The 9,898-nt window shown below is 46.7% G+C and overlaps 1 long non-coding RNA gene across 1 annotated transcript; it reads left to right on the top strand.

The window, feature by feature from the left end:
- Positions 1–4,030: 4,030 nt before the first annotated feature.
- LOC123094731 (uncharacterized) lies at positions 4,031–7,992 on the top strand. The gene is made up of 3 exons (XR_006445935.1): positions 4,031–4,392; positions 6,630–6,959; positions 7,153–7,992. It is a non-coding gene; the product is annotated as an uncharacterized lncRNA (long non-coding RNA).
- The last annotated feature ends 1,906 nt before the right edge of the window (positions 7,993–9,898 follow it).

The raw sequence follows: 9,898 nt of genomic DNA, 5'->3' as shown, positions 1-9,898 counted from the left end.
GTCCGGAACCGTTGGGGCTTCCGGAATAGTGTTCGGCTGAGAGCTCGGCCTACCGCGGCTCTCATCGACACGGTCCGCGGGGATCTTGAACCCCGCATGTCCGACATCTGGAGCTTCGCCTTGAGGCGTCTCCAGAGTCACCTCCCCCCACTCTGGGAGCCTTCGGGACAACACCTCCATGTCATCCGCGGGTTGAGGAGTAGTGGCCGTCGGGAGCGAGTTCATCGTTGAATCGCTCAGGGACCCATCCGAAGACGATACCTCGGGATGAGCCCTAGCCGGGCTGCATATATGTTCGGCGTTATAAAAAGACTATGAAGTAAAATCACGATAGAGTGCGGATACTTACGATCGCGCTAGGGGCTTCCCCCTGGGCAGCCACCCCTCCTCGCTATGGGCGGCCGTGGCGGAGTAGTCTGGAAGGGACACCTTTCCCTTCTTGGATGTCCCAGCCTCCCCTTCCAGGGCGGCTTTCCTCTTTTTCTCCTCCCCAGTGCGGGAAGGTAGAGTTTCTTCTTGCTTTCCCCCGCCTCCGTGGGAGGAATCTGCCTCGTCGTTGTCAGACGACGTGGGTATGACGGCCTTGCGCCGGGGGCCTTTCCCGGCCCCCTGGTCCACTTTCTCAGGTCCCTCATCCTCTCCCGATGGGGTGGCCCCTTCTTCTTTTTCCCCCCTTCGAGGGAGGAGTGTGCCTTGTTGTCTTCGGATGAGGCTTCCGGCACAACCTTACGCCGGAGACCCTTTCGGATCCCCGGGGTCTTCTTTTCGGCCTTCTTCTCCGGCACCTTGTAGGGCGCTGAGACTTGCATCTCCGTCAGGAGAGCATCAGCTGGGCCTTCTGGCAGTGAAGCCAGACAGTCAATCCGCTCCGCTGTCTCCACATAATCCTGATTAAGTATGCACAATTACTTAAGAACCCCCACGAATGTACAGGGAAGAGCTGACTCCGGTGGTAGTCAGAAAACTCACCGCACTAGGAGGTCGTGCAGCGTGAAGTCCACGGTCCTCGGATGTGGGAGGAGGTACTTCGGAGGCCTTGAACATCGCCTTCCACGCTTCTTTATGCGTCATGCCGTAAAGCCTCCGAAGCGTCTGGTGTTCGGCCAGGACAAAGTCCCACAAGTTAAACGCGCCTTTGCCACGGAAGAATCCCGCGAACGAGCATGACCTGGGTCATGTTGACAAGCTTGATGTTCTTGTCTTCATGCTCTTGATGTAGATTTGGAGCCCGGTCAGCTCTGTATGTTTGCCCCAGGCCAGGCCCTTCTTTTCCCAGGAGGTGAGCCGCATGGGGGTTCCGGGTCGGAACTCGGGGGCCGCTACCCAGTTGGCACCGTGCGGCTCGGTGATGTAGAACCACCCCGACTGCCACCCTTTCACGGTCTCCGCAAAGGAGCCATCAAGCCAGGTGACATTAGGCATCTTGCCCACCATGGCCCCTCCGCACTCCGCTTGATGGCCGCTCACGATCTTCGGCTTCACGCAGAAGATTTGCAGCCACAGGCCAAAGTGAGGCTTGATGCGGAGGAAGGCCTCGCAAATGACGATGAACGCCAAGATGTTGATGACGAAATTTGGGGCTAGATCATGGAAATCTAGCCCGTAGTAGAACATGAGCCCACGGACGAAGGGATGAAGTGGAAATCCTAGTCCACGGACGAAGTGGGCGATGAACACAACCCTCTCGTGGGGTTCCGGGGTTGGAATGGCCTGCCCTTTGTCCAGTAGCCGGTGCGCGATGTCTGCGGCCAAGTATCCGGCCGCCCAAAGATTCTCGATATGCTTATCTTTCACGGTGGAGGCCACCCACTTGCCTCCTGCTCCGGACATGTTTATCTGTGCGGAGAAGACTTGGGCTAGGGCGCTGGAGCTCGAGGGGGCAAGAGAAGGCAAAGGAGGTAGAAGGCATGGGTAAAAATGGGGAACTCTTATCCCTTTATAAGAGGCGACGAAAGCGGTGCGCCTCCCCACTTGCCCGTTGAGAATCGCTTACTTCCCAAGCGCCACGATTCATGGCGTGGTGGATTACCCATACCCGTATTGATGAGAATCCCGTGATAAGGGGACACGATCTCTGCTTTGACAAGACGTGTCAAGGAAACCGCCTCACAATATGTGATGTGGCTGGTTATGGGAAAACGGTTCGATTAATGACCCGACCGTAATGACATGTCACATCATCTAAAAAGTTGTCAGCTGAAATATCGTTCTCTCTACGGTGGTATGTGAAGATCATTTTGCGGATCCGGACACGGTTTAAGTGTTCGATAATTACCTTGGATTATTCGGAGAAGGAACCCGCCTTGCGATGCCGAAGACAAGACTGCGCACCGGACTCATCATCATTGAAGCCTGGTTCAGGGGCTACTGAGGGAGTCCTGGATAAGGGGGTATCCGGATAGCCGGACTATATACATCATCCGGACTATTGGAACGTGAAGATACAAGAGTCAAGATTCCGTATCGTGTCCGGAGGGGACTCTCCTTTGCGTGGAAGACAAGCTTGGCGATCCGGATATTGTATTTCCTTCCTTGTAACCGACTCCATGTAAACCGTAGCCCTCTCTGGTGTCTATATAAACCGGAGAGGTTGGTCCTTAGAAGGCCGATCACAATTACAATCATAATCATCATAGGCTAGCTTCTAGGGTTTAGCCTCTACGATCTCGTGGTAGATCTACTCTTGTACTACTCATATCGTCAATATTAATCAAGCAGGAAGTAGGGTTTACCTCCATCGAGAGGGCTCGAACCTGGGTAAACATAGTGTCCGTTCCTTCCTGTTACCATCAGCCTAAGACGCACAGATCGGGACCCCCTACCCGAGATCCGCCAGTTTTAACAGCGACAGTGACATCAAACACAGTTTAGATTAGAGTTGTATGTCCAATGCGTGGCATACGGTTAATCCAACAGAACTATTTGCGATGAGGAAGAACAACAGAAACAGGCAGCTAGATGAGGGTGTGTGCGATATACGGCATACAATTGACTAGGAATGGTGAGCCAGATAAAGGTGTGTGCGATGGAGGGCATATAGTTCACTCGGATGAACTGTTTGCGATGAGCCAAGATAACAGAAATAGTTCGAATGAACAAGATGTGTGTGATACAAAGCAAACATGTATGTAATCAAAAATGTGTGCGAAGACCAATAATAACACAGACGTTTGTTGCTAATGAGCTGTGTGATTTATTCTGTCTATAGAAGAATAACACACACACACACACACACATAATGCTTTGTAGCGCTTCCCGTGGCTCTAATAGCGCTCCCAGCAAACGACGACGACAACAGGGAGCAGTTCACCACGCATCACATAGTGGACACCCACGTGGGGGGGGAAGCCCTCTCGGTGGTGTACACGAATGAGTCGGTCTCGGTGGAGAGCTCCATCCAAACCATGGAGCAGTTGCTTGCTGAGGACAAGTACCAAGTGGTCGGCTTTGACATTGAGTCTACTAGTATCCTATTGCTTTGTAGCACTCCTAACCATTAATTTTCACTAGCTAAGTCCAAAGCATGCATTTTTTAGAGATCTACTTCACTTGGCATTCTCTAGTCAGCTCACTATTCACTATCTTGCTCTTGTCATATGCCTTTACTTGAGGACAAGTAAAGATTTAAGTGTGGGGGAACTTGATAAGCACATTTCATATACATAATTTTGGCATTGAATTATACCATTCGTTGAGTTATGCCCATCTATTCTTGCTAAGTTTAGTTGAATATTTGCATGAAAATCATATAATGAATCATTTACTAGTCATTGTGTTTTGTTTGCAAAAAAGTGCGCAAAGGCACGATAAACTCCAAGATCTGGACTAGGTGGCTAAGAGAACTAGTGAAGTGAAAAGAAAGAAGAAGGACAGAGGCACTTGTGTGTGATGATAAGAAGTAACCAGAGGGGGCAGCCAAAGAAGAGAGGGACCAACTTGGGAAGAAAGAAGAGAAGTAGGAGGGCAAAATTGCAAAGTGGCAGATCAGATCATGGGGGATCAAGGGGCTGGTTGGATGACTACCAATAGTTGCCTTACCAAAATATTGGTCACGCCCGACCCTTTTGGCCTCCACCTAGATCACGACCAATTTTGGCTCACCCCAGCGCCTGCATCCATTTTCGCCAAATCGCAGGCGAAACGGCGGCGCGGAAATCGGCCGCCAAAAAATTGGCAGCGCGCGAACTGGGCCGAGTATAAAAGGTAGGCAGCGGAATTTCCTCATCGGTTCCTTCAATTTCCTCTTCTCATCCCAGGCAAACACACATGAGCGAGTGGAGGGCAAGATCTGCAGCTATCGCCAAGGCCGCCATATTCTTGCGACACTGCGAGCTTCTCCGGCCGCCGCCTGCGTTGCTCTCTCTCTCGTTCTCATCTCTCAATCCACCCATGGTCAGCAGCTCAAATCCCCTTCAATCCCATCCCGATCCCCTTTTCTCTTGGCCTGATTTGCTTCAATCTAACCTTTTTAATTGGTGATATGCTGCACGTACGTATATACTTGCCAGATCTAAGTACTTGCCTACAAAATCCATGCCCTTTGCCCCTGCTCCCAGTCTTAGATCTCCATATGCAGCATCTGTGAAGTTATAAGGCAGCCAAGACACTAGAAATTAGGACATGAGAAGGATATTTGCCACAGAGCTAGTTATGAGTCCATATGACCTCTATTTTTAGGACATTGTTGTCCACAAATTTCTTAGGAGCAGGCTGGACATATATCATTAATTATTGATTGGGACTTATTATCTCTGTCTCTTATTTCTGATTCACAAATAGTCAAGCACATATCCGTATTTTTTGTTAATGATTTAGGTGGATCTTTTTATAAGTTACTCATCACTATTATTAGTTATAAGCAGCTCTAATTTTGTACAATGTAAATATGATTTAGATCATTCATATTACCGTACTTATTATATTGACCCAGATGGACTTGGATTAGTAAAGACATTATTATCTCACCATGTTGTGGCGGAGAACTCTGTCTGTCATTGTTATTCTCTTGGCTCTTTGGTATAGAAACAAAGATGGTAGAAAATTTAGAAGTGGAGGAAGAAAGTATGGTCCACTAGTTGAGAGAGACATCTACAAGACTAGTGTCCTGGTTAGGCTAATTGACACATCCGATGCAATATGTATCAAGAAACTGCGGATGTCTCGAACTGTGTTTTACAAGCTATGTATTAGGCTCAGGCAGAAAAAGTTGTTAATTGATACACTACATGTTTCAGTAGAGGAACAAGTAGCAATGTTCCTATACATGATCAGCCAGCATCACACAAATTCATCCATTGGACACACACACAAAAATCACTAGCAGCCCGGACAGATTATACCTATATTTTTACGTAACCCTTAGACCGTAGATTTATTACTGATTATACAAGATCGATCTAACCCAAGCTTGACATGAAACTCTCCTTTCTCATATTCATAGGGATGCATAGGGGCACTAGATGGCACTCATGTTAAGGCTTGTGCTCCTGCCCACATGGTCGACAAGTTTAGGGGCCGCAAGTCATACCCCTCCCAAAATGTGCTAGCAGTTGTTGACTTCGACCTTTGATTCACATATGTTCTAGCTGGTTGGGAGGGCTCTGCCCATGATTCTATTGTGCTAAAAGATGCCCTCACACGTCCAGGGGGATTAAAAATACCTGAAGGTACATATACAACGTAACATACATGTTTGTCACTATGTTGTGCCAACTTAACTTTAACTCACTGTTAATAAAACAGGACTGTAGGGAAATATTTCTTGGCTGATGTTGGGTATGCTGCGAGGCCGGGGATATTACCTCCTTATCGTGGTGTGCGCTACCACCTAAATGAATTTGCTAGAGACTGTGACCCAACTACCCCAAAACAATTGTTCAACCACCGCCATTCATCACTTGGGGCCACAGTTGAATGGGCATTTGGGACTCTTAAGAGTCGCTTCAAGATTCTTACTCAAAGGCCCTTCATACCTTTAAAATCTCAGATCAAAGTGGTAGTTGCTTGTTGTGCTTTGCACAATTGGATATTAGAAAATGGTCCAGATGATTATGTTGTGGATGAGGCGACATGGTATGCCAACCTCCCTAGGAGTAGTGGGCAGGTTCGTGATCAAGAGGCTGACATACGTGAGTGGGCTGCCAAGTGAGATGTAATCACTCAGCAAATGTGGACAGATAGAGAGAGTGCACGTGACAATGAGGCTGCTGCTATCCCACCTTAGTATCTTTGATGTATTTCCATGTGATGGAACATTTGAAGGATGTACTGTACCTTTGATGTTTTTCCATGCGAGGGAACTTTTAAAGGATGTACTGTACCTTTGATGTATTTCCATTTGAGGGAAAATTTGAATGATGTACAGTACCTTTGATGTATTTCCATGCGAGGGAAAAATTGAACGATGTAGTGTTTCTATTTTAATGACTTTGTGATCGTATCCTCATAATATTGTTTGACTTATTTCAATTTAATCTGGTCTCTCTGTCCTATTACATAAGTTTAGTTTTGTCCTACCGTAAGTTGGATCTATGATGTTTCATGTTCGTATGCTGACATTTTTGTGAGGGTTTTTGCTTCCAACTCATTTTCTTAATAACTAGTTATTTGCAATGGTGACCTATCTGTAGGTCATGGGGAATCATAAGCTCACTCTGAAGACCGAGGAGGACTCCAATCCTCGTGATAAGTACATAACTTGGACTGACGAGGTGACAAGGTTTATGCTTGAGTGGTATATCGACCTTCGTAAGGACAAACCTGCAACTTTCAAGTTCAAGAAACAACACCACTTGCAATGTGTTGATGCTCTAAATGCCAAGTTTTTGCTTGGTGTCACTCAAACCCAAGTGGATCGACACTATCGTCAATGCAAGGAGAAGTGGGGTTGGGTGCGTCGTGCCCTTGACAGAACCACTTTCACATTCACACTTTCCGGGTCATAAAAGCAAAGACTCAATGTAAGTTCTTAGTAGTTGTTTCTCTTATTAATATCATGGTCTGATCTAAAAATGAGTTCATAGCTGCTATTGTCTATATATGTATGCTTCATATTCACTGTCTCTTCTTGTGTTTTTTTATACCTGCAACTTCTCTCATGTTTTGTGTTTGTTACATCATTATTTTACTCTTTTTACCTTACCTTGTGTGCAGAAAACTGCTGTCAATTATCTTACTAGACCCATTAGGTTCTTTCATCAATTGGAAGAGTTATTCTTGGATCAATCTCATGCTGATGGCTCACTCGCAGTTGACCAAACCACTGTCAATGTGGATGATGGTAGTGATGACAGCGAGGATGTGAGGGAACTTGAGGGAAATCTAATTCCAGCAGACAGTGATGAAGCTGACTCTGACACTATTGATCGTCGAAGTCCTAAAGTCGACTTGGATGGAAATCCATTAAACAAGAAGCGCAAGTGTGCATCATCATCACCTTCCAAGAAGCCAACCAAGGGCAAAGCAAACAAGAAGGGCAAGGTATCTAATGATGATATGGTAACCAGTATCAAGAAGCTAGCTGAATCCCTTGCATCCCCTATTGTGTCTGTGCAACCAATGCCACCTGCAGATCCTTATGCAAATCTTTGGAAGCGGATCAATGCCCTTACCATCCCAGCTAAGGATAAACTTGAGATTGTTGCCTATCTATCCAAGCCAGACCAAGATATCTTTCGTAGCTATCTTAACTATGCCGATGAAACAATTCTTCGAGAGTGGGTCATTAGCTACTTTGAGCCTCAGTTTCATGAAGGTGGCAATGATGGATCTGCGGCTGCTCACTGAATTGCCACATGGTTAGATAGAGTTTGTGGCAACCTTTTGTTTATATGGCTAGGAACGCTTTAACACGTAGTGGGAGCATGGATAACATCATCATGCATATTTTGTCTATATACAGCAAACTTGGGTGCATCATGTACTGTTTGTATGGAGTGCATTTGGTGCATGGCTGGCTGTTTATGTCCTAGATGGTATGGTAAAGGATGTGAACCTTATTTCCGTCTATCATGTATCAGACAATATATGAGCTACTTAATGTATGAGTTTAATTATGTCATTCTGAAGTTCTGGAAATGCAGAGTTTGTGTGCGTATGTGTGTTGGTTAATTCAATTTTTTTGTAGCATGTGATATGTGACTGATTGTTTACACACAAGTGTTCTTTTATTGGCTGGCATGCAATTTTGAAATTTTGAAACCAAACCAAACACATGCCAGTCAAAGATGCCATATATTTGGCTTCAAACCAAATGACATCTAATGGTTTTGCCAAAAAATTGGCAAGTACTAATGGCTACAATCCAAACAGCCATGACTTGCCAATGTTTTGGTCATGCCCTGGAATTGGTGATGCCAATCATTTGGTAGGGAAAGATTGGGCTCAATCCAAACAGCCCCCAAAATCCCTAGCGCAGCCAACAATCCCCTTTGGGCCTGGCCACATCTCCTCTCTCCCCGTCTCCTTCACCTTCGGCCACCGCCACAGCCAGGCCGGCGTGGGGCGCGCCACCAGCTCCACCAGCGCCATCCCTCCATGTTGCCGTCGCACATCACCAGCACCACCATCCCTCCACTTTGCCGCCGCACATCACCAGCACCACTTCACCACCATCCATTCACCAGCACCACCATCACCAGCCACCGCTGCACCTCGCGCCCCTGCTGCTCTTCTTCTTCTCCTATGCCTTGCTGCTCCTCCGTCTTCTCCTTTACCTGCTGCTGCCCCATCTTCTTCCTTTAACCTTGCTGCTGATCCGTCTTCCCTTCTCCATCTGCAGCCACCTTCTTCTTCCACGGCCTATTGCTGCTGCCTGCTCTTCTAAGCACCCACGCCGCTGAAATCCTTCTCTGAACCTACTGCTGCTATTGCACTTTGCTGTTCTTCTGCTTACAACTGCTCCTGCTACTCCTTCTCTACAGCCTGCACTCTACTGCTGCTGCTTCTCCCAACTGCTGCTGCTACTCCCTTCCCCTCAACCTCCTCTTGCTGCTGCTTTTCCCTAGCACTGCCGCTGCTAGCTCTTTCTCTCAATCTCGTTGCTGCTCTCTTCTCCCTAAAACTGCTACTGCTCCTTCTCCTCACGTCCCTGCTACTGCTCCTATTCTTAACCCTAGCCGCTGCTCCTTCTTTCTCTCTGTCTTACTGCTGCTCCTTCTCCAACCTCTCCTGCTACTTACTCCCTCTGGTGGTTCATCATTCTTTACTTGGTGCTTCTGTAGTTCTTCAGTATATGTACATGTGCATCGAATTATGCATTTGTGGTTGAACCTATATTTGTAATAAACATGGTTGGATATGAAATATGTGATTGCCTACTTTCAAATTCAAAACATGTGGTTTTTGAATTAGGGATTACACTGCACACGGTTTGCGAAAGAGAAACGTCTACGATAGACATGGAGATCACACACGTTTCTAGGATCCACTACGTGTGCGATCAATCTCCACTACACACACGATCATCCTAGAAAAATCGTGTGCGATTAACAACAGCATCGCACACAGTTCTTTCTTATTAAATGTTTGCGAGAGTCACCTTATCACACACGCTTCGAAATTATGGACTGTTTGTGATGTTGTGCGCATCGCAAACGTTTGGTCATAGAAGAACGCGTGTAATAGATACTTCTCGGATTAACTGTGTGGGATGTACATACTAACGGAAATGTATTCCTTGGATTGACTATGTGGAATGTACATACGAATGGAAACGTTTAGCAGGGATTGATTGTGTGGGATGTACTTACGACCGGAAATGATTTCGCCTGTATAATGGTATTTTTTAGCACCATTGTACATATAACCGTATTTGAGCGCTCGCCGATCACACACGACCTCATTTTGCCCAGCGTGTGTTCCAAGAGGGCATATCCCTGACAATTTCTGGGTCATGTGG

Source organism: Triticum aestivum, chromosome 4B (genome assembly GCF_018294505.1).
Source record: "Triticum aestivum cultivar Chinese Spring chromosome 4B, IWGSC CS RefSeq v2.1, whole genome shotgun sequence".
NCBI classification, from domain to species: domain Eukaryota; kingdom Viridiplantae; phylum Streptophyta; class Magnoliopsida; order Poales; family Poaceae; genus Triticum; species Triticum aestivum.
The sequence above is the reverse complement of the archived record's forward strand: the minus strand, read 5'-3'. Positions and strand labels throughout refer to the sequence as shown.